The sequence below is a fragment of the Psammomys obesus genome, unplaced genomic scaffold, assembly GCF_907164565.1.
Source record: "Psammomys obesus unplaced genomic scaffold, mPsaObe1.curated_primary_1811, whole genome shotgun sequence".
Taxonomy (NCBI): Eukaryota; Metazoa; Chordata; class Mammalia; order Rodentia; family Muridae; genus Psammomys; species Psammomys obesus.
Genome location: NW_026590412.1, coordinates 357,577 through 370,315, shown reverse-complemented (window position 1 = coordinate 370,315; position 12,739 = coordinate 357,577).

Sequence of the window (12,739 nt, the reverse complement as noted above, 5' to 3'; positions counted from 1 at the left end):
ACTCTTGATTTAATTTTGGTAAATGAAATCTATAAAGAAATTTGTCCATTTCATTTAGATTTTCAAATTTTGTAGCATTAGGCTTTTATAGTAAGACCTAATGATTGTTTGGGATTTCCTCAATGTCTGTTGTTATGTCCCCCTTTTCATTTCTGATTTTTCTGAGTTGGATAGCTTCTCTCTGCCTTTTAATTAGTTTGGCTAAGGGTTTGTCTATTCTTTTGATTTTCTCGAAGAACCAGGTCTTGGTTTCATTGACTCTGAATTTTTTAATTTGTTTCCCATTTATTGATTTCAGTCCTGAGCTTTAATATTGCCAGCTGTCTACACCGTCTACCCCTCTTGGGTGTGTCTGCTTCCCCTCCACCCCATAGGGCTTTCAGGTGAGCCATTAAGTTGTTTATATGAGATGTTTCCAATTTCTTCTTCTTTTTTAATTTTAATTTTTTTATTTTTAATTATACTTTATTTACTTTGTATCCCCCCTCTAGTTCCCTCCCTCCTCCCCTCCCAATCTCTCCCTTCCTCACTGTTCTCCACGCATGTCCCTCCCCAAGTGCACTGGTAGGGGAGGGTTTCTTTTTCTTCCTTCTGATCCTAGTCTGTTAGGTCTCATTAGGAGTGGCTACATTGTCTTCCTCTGTGGCCTGGTAAGGTAAATTTCTTCTTGAAGGTACTTAGTGCTATGAATTTTCCCCTTAGCAGTGATTTTATTGTGTCCCATGAGTTTTGGTATGTTGTCCCTTCATTTTCATTGAATTCTAGGAAGTCTATAATTTCTTTCATTATTTCTTTCCTAAATCAGGGGTCATTGAGAAGAGAGTTGTTCAGTTTCCATGTGTGTGTAAGCTTTTTGCTATTTCTGTTGTTGTTGAGATCCAGCTTTATTTTAGTTCTTTGTGTCCCATAAGCTTGGGTATATTGTGCCTTCATTTTCATTGAATTCTAGGAAGTCTTTAATTTATTTCTTTATTTCTTCCCTGACCAAACTGTCACTGAATAGAGAGTTGTTTAGTTTCCATGTGTATGAACGATGTTTGTTATTTCTGTTGTTGATTTCTAGTTTTAGGCCATCGTGGTCTGATTGGATACAAGGGATTATTTCAATCTTCTTGTGTCTGTTGACACTTGCTTTGTGCCAGACTATATGGCCGATTTTTGAGAAGGTTCCATGATTTGATGAAAAGAAGATACACTTTTATGTGAATTGGTGAAAAGTTCTGTAAACATCTATTAGGTCCATTTAATTTACGACTCTCTAAGTGTCATTAATTCCCTATTTAGCTTCTGTCTATATGATCTGTCTCTCAGTGAGAGAGGAGTGTTGAAGCCTCCCAATCTTAAGGTGTTGGGATCTTTCATGTGATTTGAGCTTTAATAATGTTTCATTTACAAATGCAGGTACTCTTTTATTTGGGGCATATATGTTCAAGATTGTGATGTCCTCCTGGTGAATTTTTCCTTTGAGGAGAATGAAGTGTTCCTCCTCATCTTTTTTTTTTTATTAATTTTGGTTGATAGGCTATTTTATTAGATATCGGGATAGCTACCCCACCTTGTTTTCTGGGTCCATTTGCTTGAAAAACATTTTTCCAACCCTTTACTCTGAAGTAGTGTTTATCTTTGTTGGAGAGGTGTATTTCTTAGATGCAACAGAATGTTGAATTCTGTTTCTACATCCATTTTATTAGTTTGTTTCTTTTTTTTCACAATACAATTTATTATTCAAATAATCCTGTTTCTCCACCCTTATATGACAATGTTTACAATTTGAAAAGAATACAATATTTCAAGGATGTAATGTTTCCACCAATCCTATTTGAGAAACCAGTGAGACATCTTAGTGAAAAATGTCTGAGGTATGCAAAGCTGGCAACATGACTTTTTTAATAATTTTTGTTTTTTTTATATTAATCACAGATTATTTACTTTGTATCCCAACTATAGGCCCCTCCCTCATTCTCTCCCAATCCCACCTTCCCTCCCTCATCTCCTCCCTGCCTCTTTCCAAGTCCACTGATAAAGGAGGTCCTCCTCCCCTTCCATCTGACCCTAGCTTATCAGGTATTTTCAGGATGGCTGCAATGTACTTCTCTGTGGCCTAGCAAGGCTGCTCCTTCCTTGGGGGCTGGGACCTCAAAGAACCAGCCATTGAGTTCATGTCAGAAATAGTCCTTGCTCCCCTTACTTATTGGCATAGAAGCAGAAAGGTGGATCAATGGAACCGAATAGAAGACCCAGAAATAAACCCACACACCTATGAATACTTATTTTTTGACAAAGAAGCCAAAACCATTCAACAGAAAAAAAGACATCTTCTTCAACAAATGGTGCTGGTCCAACTGGATGTCTACATGCAGAAAAATGAAAATAGATCCATATTTATTTCCCTGCACAAAACTAAATATCCAAGACTTCAACATAAAACCAGATACACTAAATCAGTTAGAAGAAAAAGTGGGGAAGAGCCTTGACCTCATTGGCACAGGAGACAACTTCCTGAACAGAACACCAACAGCACAGGCTCTAAGAGCAACAATCAATAAATGAGACCTCATGAAACCTAAAAGCTTCTGTAAAGCAAAGGACACTGTTGTCAGAACAAAATGACAGCCTACAGGGCCGCCTTTGCGTGGGGCAAGGGGAAGTGTAAGGGGGTTGAATATTTGTCACTCTCGGTCCCAGGAGACATCCATGGGTGACCTGGATTCAAACTGTCCTATCTCAGGGGTTGTCTTTTATCACCCAGGAAGCCTTGATGTCGATGTTATGGTTTCAGCTGCCCCTCCACTTACCAATTTCTGAGTTTCGGATCCTGTGTCCCTCAGATAAGGTGTGCACTGGTTGCTGCCATCTCAGACTCCCCATGGATCTGTTCACATTACTTTTAATAATGTTTTAAATATTTATTGTAAAACCTAAAGATAGGCTATAAATATACAATAGTTAAAGTCTTTGAAAAACAATTTTTATGTGATCTTATGATATATTGCTAGGCAATGTATCATGGTAAGGTAAACATATGTCACAGTGACAAAAACAAACAAACAAACAAAACCACCCACTGATTTAACACAAGTTTATGTTTCACTGACAATCTGCTGAATGTATGAAATCTCTCATGCAGACTGTTATGTTCACCCATCTCCATCAACTCAACATGAGAAATACTCTGCAATTACTGTGAAGAGACTCCTGGAAGGTAAAATAATGGTTATTTACTATAGTGGTTTCAGCCTACAACACATTGGACAGATCTAATGATTTGTTCATCTCAAGGTATAGTATTCCTCTCTATATATGAAGAAAGCCAGAAGTGAATATAGGTAAACACAGACGTCTCAACATTCAGCCTTCAGAAACAAACAAAAATGTATTTGTGTTTTTTTAAAGATACAACTTCGTGAACCAATAATTAGTTGATAGTGCTCTTTTAACTAACTAACTAACTAACTAACTAACTAACTAACTAACTAACTAACTAACTACTTAAGCTTTATACAAGAATGTTGAGGCAGTTAACTAACAACTTATACATAATTTTAAGCTTAAAATTGGTGACAGCCTTTGGAAAGTACCTTGAATTTTGTCTGAACATTAAATTTAAAGGTCAGCATGAGTACCTAAACTTTCTTCCACAGCATAATATTATATTTAGCATTTTATATTATTCTCTAGAGAGGCAATTTAGATGTCTCAAAGTGAAGAATCCTTACCAATGGAATGTTTGATACTAACAAAGTACCTCAGTTCAATTAACAATCCACAGATTTTTGGAGGCAGGAAATTATATGTTTATCTTGAGAATTGCTGTGCACATGATGTTTGGCTGCCTTTGGCATAAAGAAAGCATGTATTTAGTGCTGAGGAAAGGAAACAGCAAGCTTTATTGAAATCTAACTATTCAGTGTAGTTTGCCTTGCCTTGCAGCTTGCCTGAATGAAAGCAAGAAGAATATCTGATTCATTTCATGTTAGCTGTGATCAAATAAATCTCAAATGGCAGGACTTCCAAAGGAATACCCCACTATCTGTTTAAAAGACAAATGTTTTCACAACCACACTCCTTGAATCTAGTTTGAGCACTGAGATGATTCAATAATCTTGCATTTTACTTTATTATTTTTATTGTCACCCTTTACCTTTTCCAAATGCCTTTGTTCTCTAGAGGATCCATTTCAGTCTCTCTCTTGTAATATTTTCTGTATGTTAAGAATTATAAATATAGATATCTAGACTGAACCACATGGCTAAGTGTAGAAAATTTTCTGCTTTGTATTTCATTCTGATGGCTAGTAAGGAACATCTCCAAAATTGTCTCCTGATAAACTCCCCCAAACTTGTTCTTCTTGTGGACTCATTCAATTTAATTTGTATATATTTCTGTCTTTTGAGCTCAGGTTAAAGTTCTTGAGATTGAACTTGACTTTTTTTTTTTTCTCCTACATGTTATAAAAATCTTCCATTTAATCTTCTTAACTTTGATTTTAAAATAAAACCATATTTGAGCATCCATCTTGTTTGCTTTTATTGTTACTATTCTAACTGAAGTGTATTTCTTATCTACTTAATTGTAGCAGTCACCTTAATGGTCTGTCTGATTCTGTCTGCTCAAGCTCAAAGTATTTTATTCTCAACCTGCCAAAATGATACTTCTAAAATAATTTTCCAGATCATAGCTCCTTCTAAGATCCGCATGGCTCTGATGTTCCTTGGAGGAAACCAAAATCCTTCCATGGCCTGCAACCTTTGCATGGTACAATCATTGTAAGTCAATTCCATTTTATAGTCTCTTATTGTATTTGTGTGAATGTGTGTGTGTGTGTGTGTGTGTGTGTATCTCAACAATTAAAAATGAAGCTATGAATTTGAGAGTAAGAGATGGGTACACAGGAATAATTAGAGAGATGAAAAAGAAGAAGGAATGATGCAATTGTATTATAATCTCAGGAAATAAAGTAAATACTATAATTCATACACCCAAAGAAGCTAAGTAACAACCAGGGCCTAAAGGAGGATGCTCGAATCTCACTCAAAAGGATAAATAGAATAGTCAGTGAAAGGGGTTGAAAAGAAGGAATAGGATAAGAAAGGGAACACTGAGGGAAATGAGGGTGAGGATCAGTTATGGGGAGAGTAGGGGCAGGAAGACAAACGGCTTGCAGAGAGAGGTGAAACCATGGGCTGGGACATTTCTCAGACAATTTGGAGACCTGCGACTGGATAGGCCCCTGGGAAGATATGGGGGGAGGGCTTTAGCTGAGAGCCCTGGTGGCAGAGGTCATGGAGCTGGAGAGACCACACTCTAATTAAACAGGACTCTTATTGGAAGAAGGGGAACATCAACCCACCCACAAAAATTTCAATCCAGAATTTGATGATGTGTAACCGATGCCTAGCCCAACCTGTGACCCACTCCAAGGGAGAGAGACAACCCCTGATACTACTGGTGACTCTCTAATGTGTTTGCAAATGGGAGCTGAGCATGGCTGTCCCTTGCAGGCTCGACCCAGGAATGCATCAAAACAGGAAGGGAGACTCACAGCCAAACAATGGGCAGAGCTTGGGAGCCTTATGGAAAAGTGGGGGGAAGGATAGAAGGACCTGTACAAGACAGGAGCTCCACAAGAAGAACAAAAGTCTTAACTAACATGGGCTCAGAGAAGCTTGTGGAAACTGAAGCACCAACTAAGGACCATGCATGGACTAGATCTAGGCTCTCTATGCATATATACCCAATGGGCAGCTTGGCTTCCATGTGGGTCCCTTAGAAAGGGGATACTCAGCTGTCTCTGACATGGTCTCTGCTGCATGCTTCTTGATCACTTTCCCCCACTGGTGGGGCTGTCTTTGCCAGGACACTGTGAAAGAGGAAGTACACAGTCCTGATGCAACTGGATGTGCGGCGGGTGAGTTTCTTGTGGAGAGACTCCCCTTTTCAGAGGGGCAGAGGAGGGGGAGTTAAGGGGCTGAGGGAAAGATGGAGGAGGAACCAGGAGGAAAGAAGAGATGGGGCTAAAATTGAGATGTAAAGCGAATAATTAAATAAAAATACACGTGACACTTATTTTCATAAACATATCAAGTCAGAGTTTCTGTCAAGAAGCTCTTTAATATAATGCTCTCTCTGTCGGATTTCCCAGAGATAGTTGCTGCTCTTCTTTCTGACTTTTGGATAAAGTTGCATCCTTTTTATGAAACCTTCAGTGTTCACCATTCCTAAAATGCCAGCCTCCTCCGAGTCGAGAACATTTTATCCCTTTCTTTTACCTTAGCTCACAGCACAATGCAATATTTGCTTCTGTATCACCATATTTAATGCTTCATGAAAGCAATCTTTTTATTGTTGCTGTTTTATATACAGATATATGCAATCACTGATAATACCACTTATAGTTGCTTAACAAATATTTCCAGAGAGAATGTACATTTATATTTTAATGGTACCTAATCTTAGAGCCAGAGTTCTAATATTTGTGGTTTATTGACGTATTCATGAGGTGCTGTTTAAAATGGATTTCATACATCTTTTAAAAAAATCTCAGTTTATTTACTTTACATCTCAAAGGTATCCCTTCCTCTTTTTCTCACAGTCCCCCTCCCCCACAATCCCCCTTACCCTCTCCCTTTCTTTCCAGAAAAGTGGAGCCTCCGTCCTCTTGTATCAACCCTCCCCAGCACATTGGTTCACTGAGCATATCCTAATCCCCTGAGGCCAGGCAAGGCAGCCCTGCCATGGGGAAGTTATCCAAAAGCAGGTAATAGTCTATGTTAGACAGAGTTCCACCCCTTCTACTCTCCAGGAACCCCACATGAAGACCAAGCTACCTATCTGCTACATATCTACAGAGAGCCTTGGTCCAGACCATGCATACTCCTTACTTAGTTGATGTCTCAGTCTCTGTAAGTATCTAAGGACCTGGGTTAGTTGTCTCTGTTGGTCTTCTTGTGAGGTTTCTGTCCCCTCCAGGTCAGCCTATCTTTCTCCCAGCATTTCTACAGGACCCTTGGAGCTCTGCTTCATGCTTGGCTGCAGGTCCCAGCGTCTGTCCTGATCTGATCAGCTGCTGGGTGGAGTCTCCCAGAGAACAGTCAAGTTAAGCTCCTGTCTGCAAGCATAGCAGGGCATCATTATTAGTGTCAGGAGGTGGCATTCTACCATGGGGTGGGTCTCAGGTTGGACTAATTATTGGTTGGACTTGCCCTCAATCTTTGCTCCCTCTTTATCTCTGTACTTCTTGTAGGCAAGGTAATTTTTGAATCACAGGTTTTGTCGGTGGTTTCTTGTTCTCCCCCTTCTACTAGTCCTACCTGGCTAGGAAGGGGATATTTCAGTCTTCATGTCTTTCCCCCCACCCCTCTGCTCCACATTAAGAGTCTCAGCTAGGTCACACCTATATTCTCCTAGGAGTCTACCTTGTTGCAGACCTTATCTTGACAAAGAGATGTTCCCCATTCAGTTTCCCTTCTTGCTCTCAGCCCTCTCACCTCCCACTCCCATTCTCTCCACTTTGAATCCTTACCCTTGCTTCTCTGTCTATTTATCTCTCTTCATCCACTTTTCCTGTATATTCTATTTCCCCTTCTGAGTGACACTCTGGCACCCTTCCTTGGGTCCTCATTGTTACAAAACTTCTTTGGTTCTGTGGATTATAGTATGGTTATCCTGTACTATAGTTATAATATCTGCTTATAAATGAGTACATACCATGTGTGTATTTCTGGGTCTGGGCTACCTCACTTAAGATGATCTTTTCTAATTCCATCTATTTGCCTGCAAAGGTCGCGATTTGTTTACAATAACTGAGTAGTATTCCATTGTGTCAATGTACCACAATTTCTGCATCCATTTTTCAGTTGAAGGACATCTGAGTTGTTTCCAGTTTCTGCCTATTACACATAAAACCACTATGAACATAGCTGAGAAAATGTCTTTTTCTATGGTGGAACATCTTTTGGGCATATGCCCAGGAGTGGTATAGCTGGTTCTTGATGTAGAACTATTCCTAATGAAACTGAGAAGCTTCTGTAAGTCAAAGAGCACTGTTAATAGAACAAAATGGCAGCCTACAGACTGGGAAAAGATCTTCACCAATCCTTCATGTGACATAGGTAATATCCAAGATATACAAGGAACTTAAGAAATTAAACATCAACAAATCAAATAATCCAAATAAAAAATGGAGGACAGAGCTAACCTGATAATTCACAGTAGAAGAATTTCAAATGGCTGAGAAGAACTTAAAGAAATGTTTAATGTCCTTAGCCATCAGAGAAACGCAAATCGAAACAACTCTGAGATTTCACTTTACACCCAACAGAATGGCTAAGATCAAAAACTCAAGTGACAACACATGCTTGTGAGGATGTGGAGAAAAGGGAACCCTCTTCCATTTCTGGTGGGAGCACAAACTTGTATAACAACTGTGGAAATCAATCTGGTGCTTCCTCAAAATGTTTGGAATAGTTCTACTTCAAGACCCAGCTATACCACTCCTGGGCATATACCCAAAATATTTACATGAATCTTAAACAAAACAAAAGTTCACTCAATCTTTTCCAAAGTAACTCAGAGATAAGTGACAGAAATGAATATGATGACCAGAGTTGCAGCTCTCAGGAACAGAAAAGTCCAGGAAGACAAAGCATAATAAAAGAAATACGATAAACAATTTGCATGACTATAAAAGTATATGACTCTTGTTGGCAGTATTTAAAATAGTTATCAATCATCTTTGCTTTCTAGTATTCAAAATAAATATTCTTCCCTTCAGTGTGGGCTAAAACTAGTGACTCATGATGAAAATTAGAGTGTAATAAAAGTTAAAACTATTTCATTTCCATAATTAGACTGCAAAATGCAAAATAAAGCTAGTTTTTGTGTCTCTGTGTTGCTTGCTTTCTCTCACTTTTTCATCTCTATTAAACAAAATTCCATTGAGAGATCCATATGGCAAGAAATTGAGGAAAGCTTCTGCCAGTAGATAGTGAAGGACTGGAAACCTCAGTACAATTGGCAGCTGAATCTTTCCAACAACCAAAATGAGCTTGGATGCATCTCCCTCTGCTTTGGAGACTTGAAATGAACACTTCTCTGGCTAATAGTTTCATTTCAGCCAAAGAGAACTTGAGCTATGGGCCAGCGAAGTTTTCCTCAGTTTTCTGGCCCACAGAAACTATAAGATAGTAAATTTATGCTGTTTAAAATGACTTATTTTTTATGAGATAGTAAATATGTGTTGTTTAAAACCACTTGTTTTGTGATTAAATCTTTTACTCAATCATAGGTAGCCAAAACAGTGTCCACACAGCCAGTGTACACTTATATATGAAAGCATCTTCCAAGCAAACATGAGTGTGTGACTACAAATGAGTGAATTTTTTAAGGAAGAACATATGTTCATAACATTTATCTTGCTTGTTATACTTATTCACTAACTTTATAAGTAGTTTATTAACAAGCAACTTCATGACAAGCACAATTCAAGATGAAGGGATAGGAGTAATAAGTGCCCATTTTAGTGGAATTCATAATCAAGTGTGGGGTGTTGGTAATGGGGACAAACATCACATCCAGGAACAAGTGGTCAATAATTTCCAACAGAAAATAAAAGCATGTGATGTTTTATACACAAACTAGCCATTCAAGGTGGAAAACCTATGTTGGAGGACTTTTGGGATTTGTGATTCATCAGTTGAAAAATTTCACAGAGAACTGCCTGTAGCCAGGCAGGTGGGCCATGGGATGCACAGAGAGGTACAGGACACACAGACATAAGAAAGATGGCCTTGCCTGCCTCTAGGCTTAGATCAGGAACCTCTCAGCATCAGGAAGGAATGAAGGCTCCAGGAGGCTGGGAAGCCTGAGTTTGCAGGTTGTGGGAGGATCCTGAGAGACAGGGCTGGCAGGAAGGTGTCCACTAAGGCCAGTGGAGTTGAGCTCTGAGTTGGGTGTCCCTCCCGCATTTAGTTCCTTTGTTACTCTAGCCTTTGGCCTGGAATTGGTATGGCACCTGCCTGGCTTCTTAAAGGTGTCTCTGTACATTGTTTTTAGGTGGTCTTGTGGTTATCTTTCAGAAAATGGTCATTTTATATGATTTGTTGTATAATTTGTTCTAATAAACATTCTTCCATGTGGCAGGAAAGAAATAAAGAAAGAAAGAAAGAGAGAAAGAAAGAAAGAAAGAAAGAAAGAAAGAAAGAAAGAAAGAAAGAAAGAAAGAAAGAAAGAAAGAAAGAAATTTTAGCAACAGGGATATTTCTGAACAGAGCCTCTTACATAGAAGAAACAATAAATATGGGACTGGCAACAATTGTGTATCCCAATGGTAATCATATAACTTGTGGATTTTACATTAAATGCAGTGTAAGAACCTTGGAGAATTTAAACAAAGAAGTAGCCTATCTCATTTTCAGTCATCTTTCTGTCTGTATGGTAATAGATTGTGGTGGATGGGGTCATAGTGAAACAGAAGCATTTATAAAGTCATGGCAAGGAGAGAAGATCGTGTGGAAATAATAAATGATTGGTGCAGTTACTAGGGCCCAGTTAGTACCCAATGACTTTAATCAGCATGGAACACTAAGATACAGAGATCAAATTCTTGCCTGAGGGGAGACTGAAACTACAGAAACACAGAAGTAAGTCATATGTAGATGACTGTCAGAATACCTTGACTGCTTAGTGAATTGAATTGTACTTGGGCTAATGTTAGAATAATGAAGAGTTAAATTTTTAGTCAACCTATTTGTTCCTAGGAGTGGGTTAGGATTACTTTTATTAATCAAAAGAACACTTAAAGATATATTAGATTTAATGTTTTGTATAATTCCACAGTACCCAATAAGAGAATGTGACTCTCCTTGTTTTATAACAGCTATTATCATTTTCTTTTTGTGTTCATAAGTAAGATTTTATGACCTTAAAGCTAGCTTCACGGCATTATAAGCCAATTAAATGTTAAACTTAGTCTTTCTTAACCTTGGTAATAAGTATTCCACATAGAAATGGTCCTTCAACACCCTATATGCCGATTAAGATTCTAAGTAAATAATAAATTACTAAAAGAGATCTACTCGGTTGACTGGCCTTACTAACTTCAATATGAAAGAAAGATAATGACAGAATGTGCTGTAGGATAGGGAAATTGAAATGCTTATGGCTGTTGACAAACTGCTTTTTTGATGATGACTCATTATCTGAAGGTCTATTGAAAAGTGAGATGAGAAAAAGGTAGAAGAGGAAGTAGACACAAATTTCCACATTATCATAATATTTTATTATAAAAGGAAGAAAGCTATACCTTAACTATTATAAAATGAATAAAATTATAACTTAAGTTTATCATACATTGGAGGACAATTGAGAATAAAATATTCCCTTATTATAAGTAAGTCTATACCTTTAAGTTTAGACTTTTGGATAGATAGGATATTAGTTCACTAAGAATTTTTTTTTAATTTTATTTATTTTTATTTTTTTAATATTAGTTACAGTTTGTTAACTCTGTATTCCAGATGTATTCCATTCCCTCTTTCCCTCCAAACCCCACCCTCCCTCCCTCAATTTCTCCCTGCCCCTTTCCAAGCCCAGTGGTTGGGGAGAACCTCCTCCCCTTCCATCTGATACTGGTTTATCAGGTGTCTTCAGGACTGGCTGCAAAGTCCTCCTCTGTGGCCTAGCAGGGCTGCTCCTCCCTGAGGAGGGGGGTCGGGAGGAGGATAAAGAGCCTGCCATCGAGTTCATGTTAGAAACAGTCCCTGTTCCCCTTATTAACGTACCCACTTGGATACTGAGCTACCAAGAGCTACATTTGAGCAGGCTCCAGGTTGCATCCATACATGGTCCTTGCTTGGAGAAACAGTCTCATAAAAGACTCCTGTGCCAGAAATATTTGGTCCTTGTGGAGCTCCTGTCCTCTCTCCAGGTCATATTAATTCCCTTCCTCTTTTTGTTTTTTTTGTTGATTCCCTACACTCTGCCGAAGGTTTGTTTATGAGTCTTAATATCTGCTTTGATACACTGCTAGGTAGAGTCTTTCAGAGGCCCTCTGCGGTAAGCTCTTGTCCTGTTACTTGTTTGCTTTTACATCCAATGTCCATCCCTTTTATCTTTCTAAGTGAGGATTGATCATCGCACCCTGGGTCCTCTTTCTTGTTTATCTTCTTTAGGTGTATAGATTTCATTATGTTTATCTTATCCTATAGGTCTATATAAGTGAGTATATAGCATGTGTGTCTTTCTGCTTTTGGGATACCTCACTCAGGATGATCGTTTCTAGGTCCTACCATTTGCCTGCAAGTTTCATGATTTCCTTGTTTTTAATTGCTGATTAGTATTTCATTGTGTAAAAGTACCACAATTTCTGTATCCATTCCTCAACTGAGGGACATCTGGGTTGTTTCCAGGTTCTGGCTATTACGAATGAAGCTGCTACAATCATAGTTGAGCAAAAGTCCTTGTTGTATATTTAAGCATATTTTAGATATATGCTTAGGAGTCATATAGCTGGATCTTGAGGAAGCAGTATTCCTAATCGTCTGAAAAAGCGCCAGATAGATTTCCATAGTAGTTGTACAAGTTTACATTCCCACCAGCAATGGAGGAGGGTGCCCCTTTCTCCACAACCTCTCCATGTGTTGTCACTTGAGTAAGTTTTATTTTCTAATGAATTACAACAAATTGCTGGACAAACACACACACACACACACACACACACACACACACACACACACACACA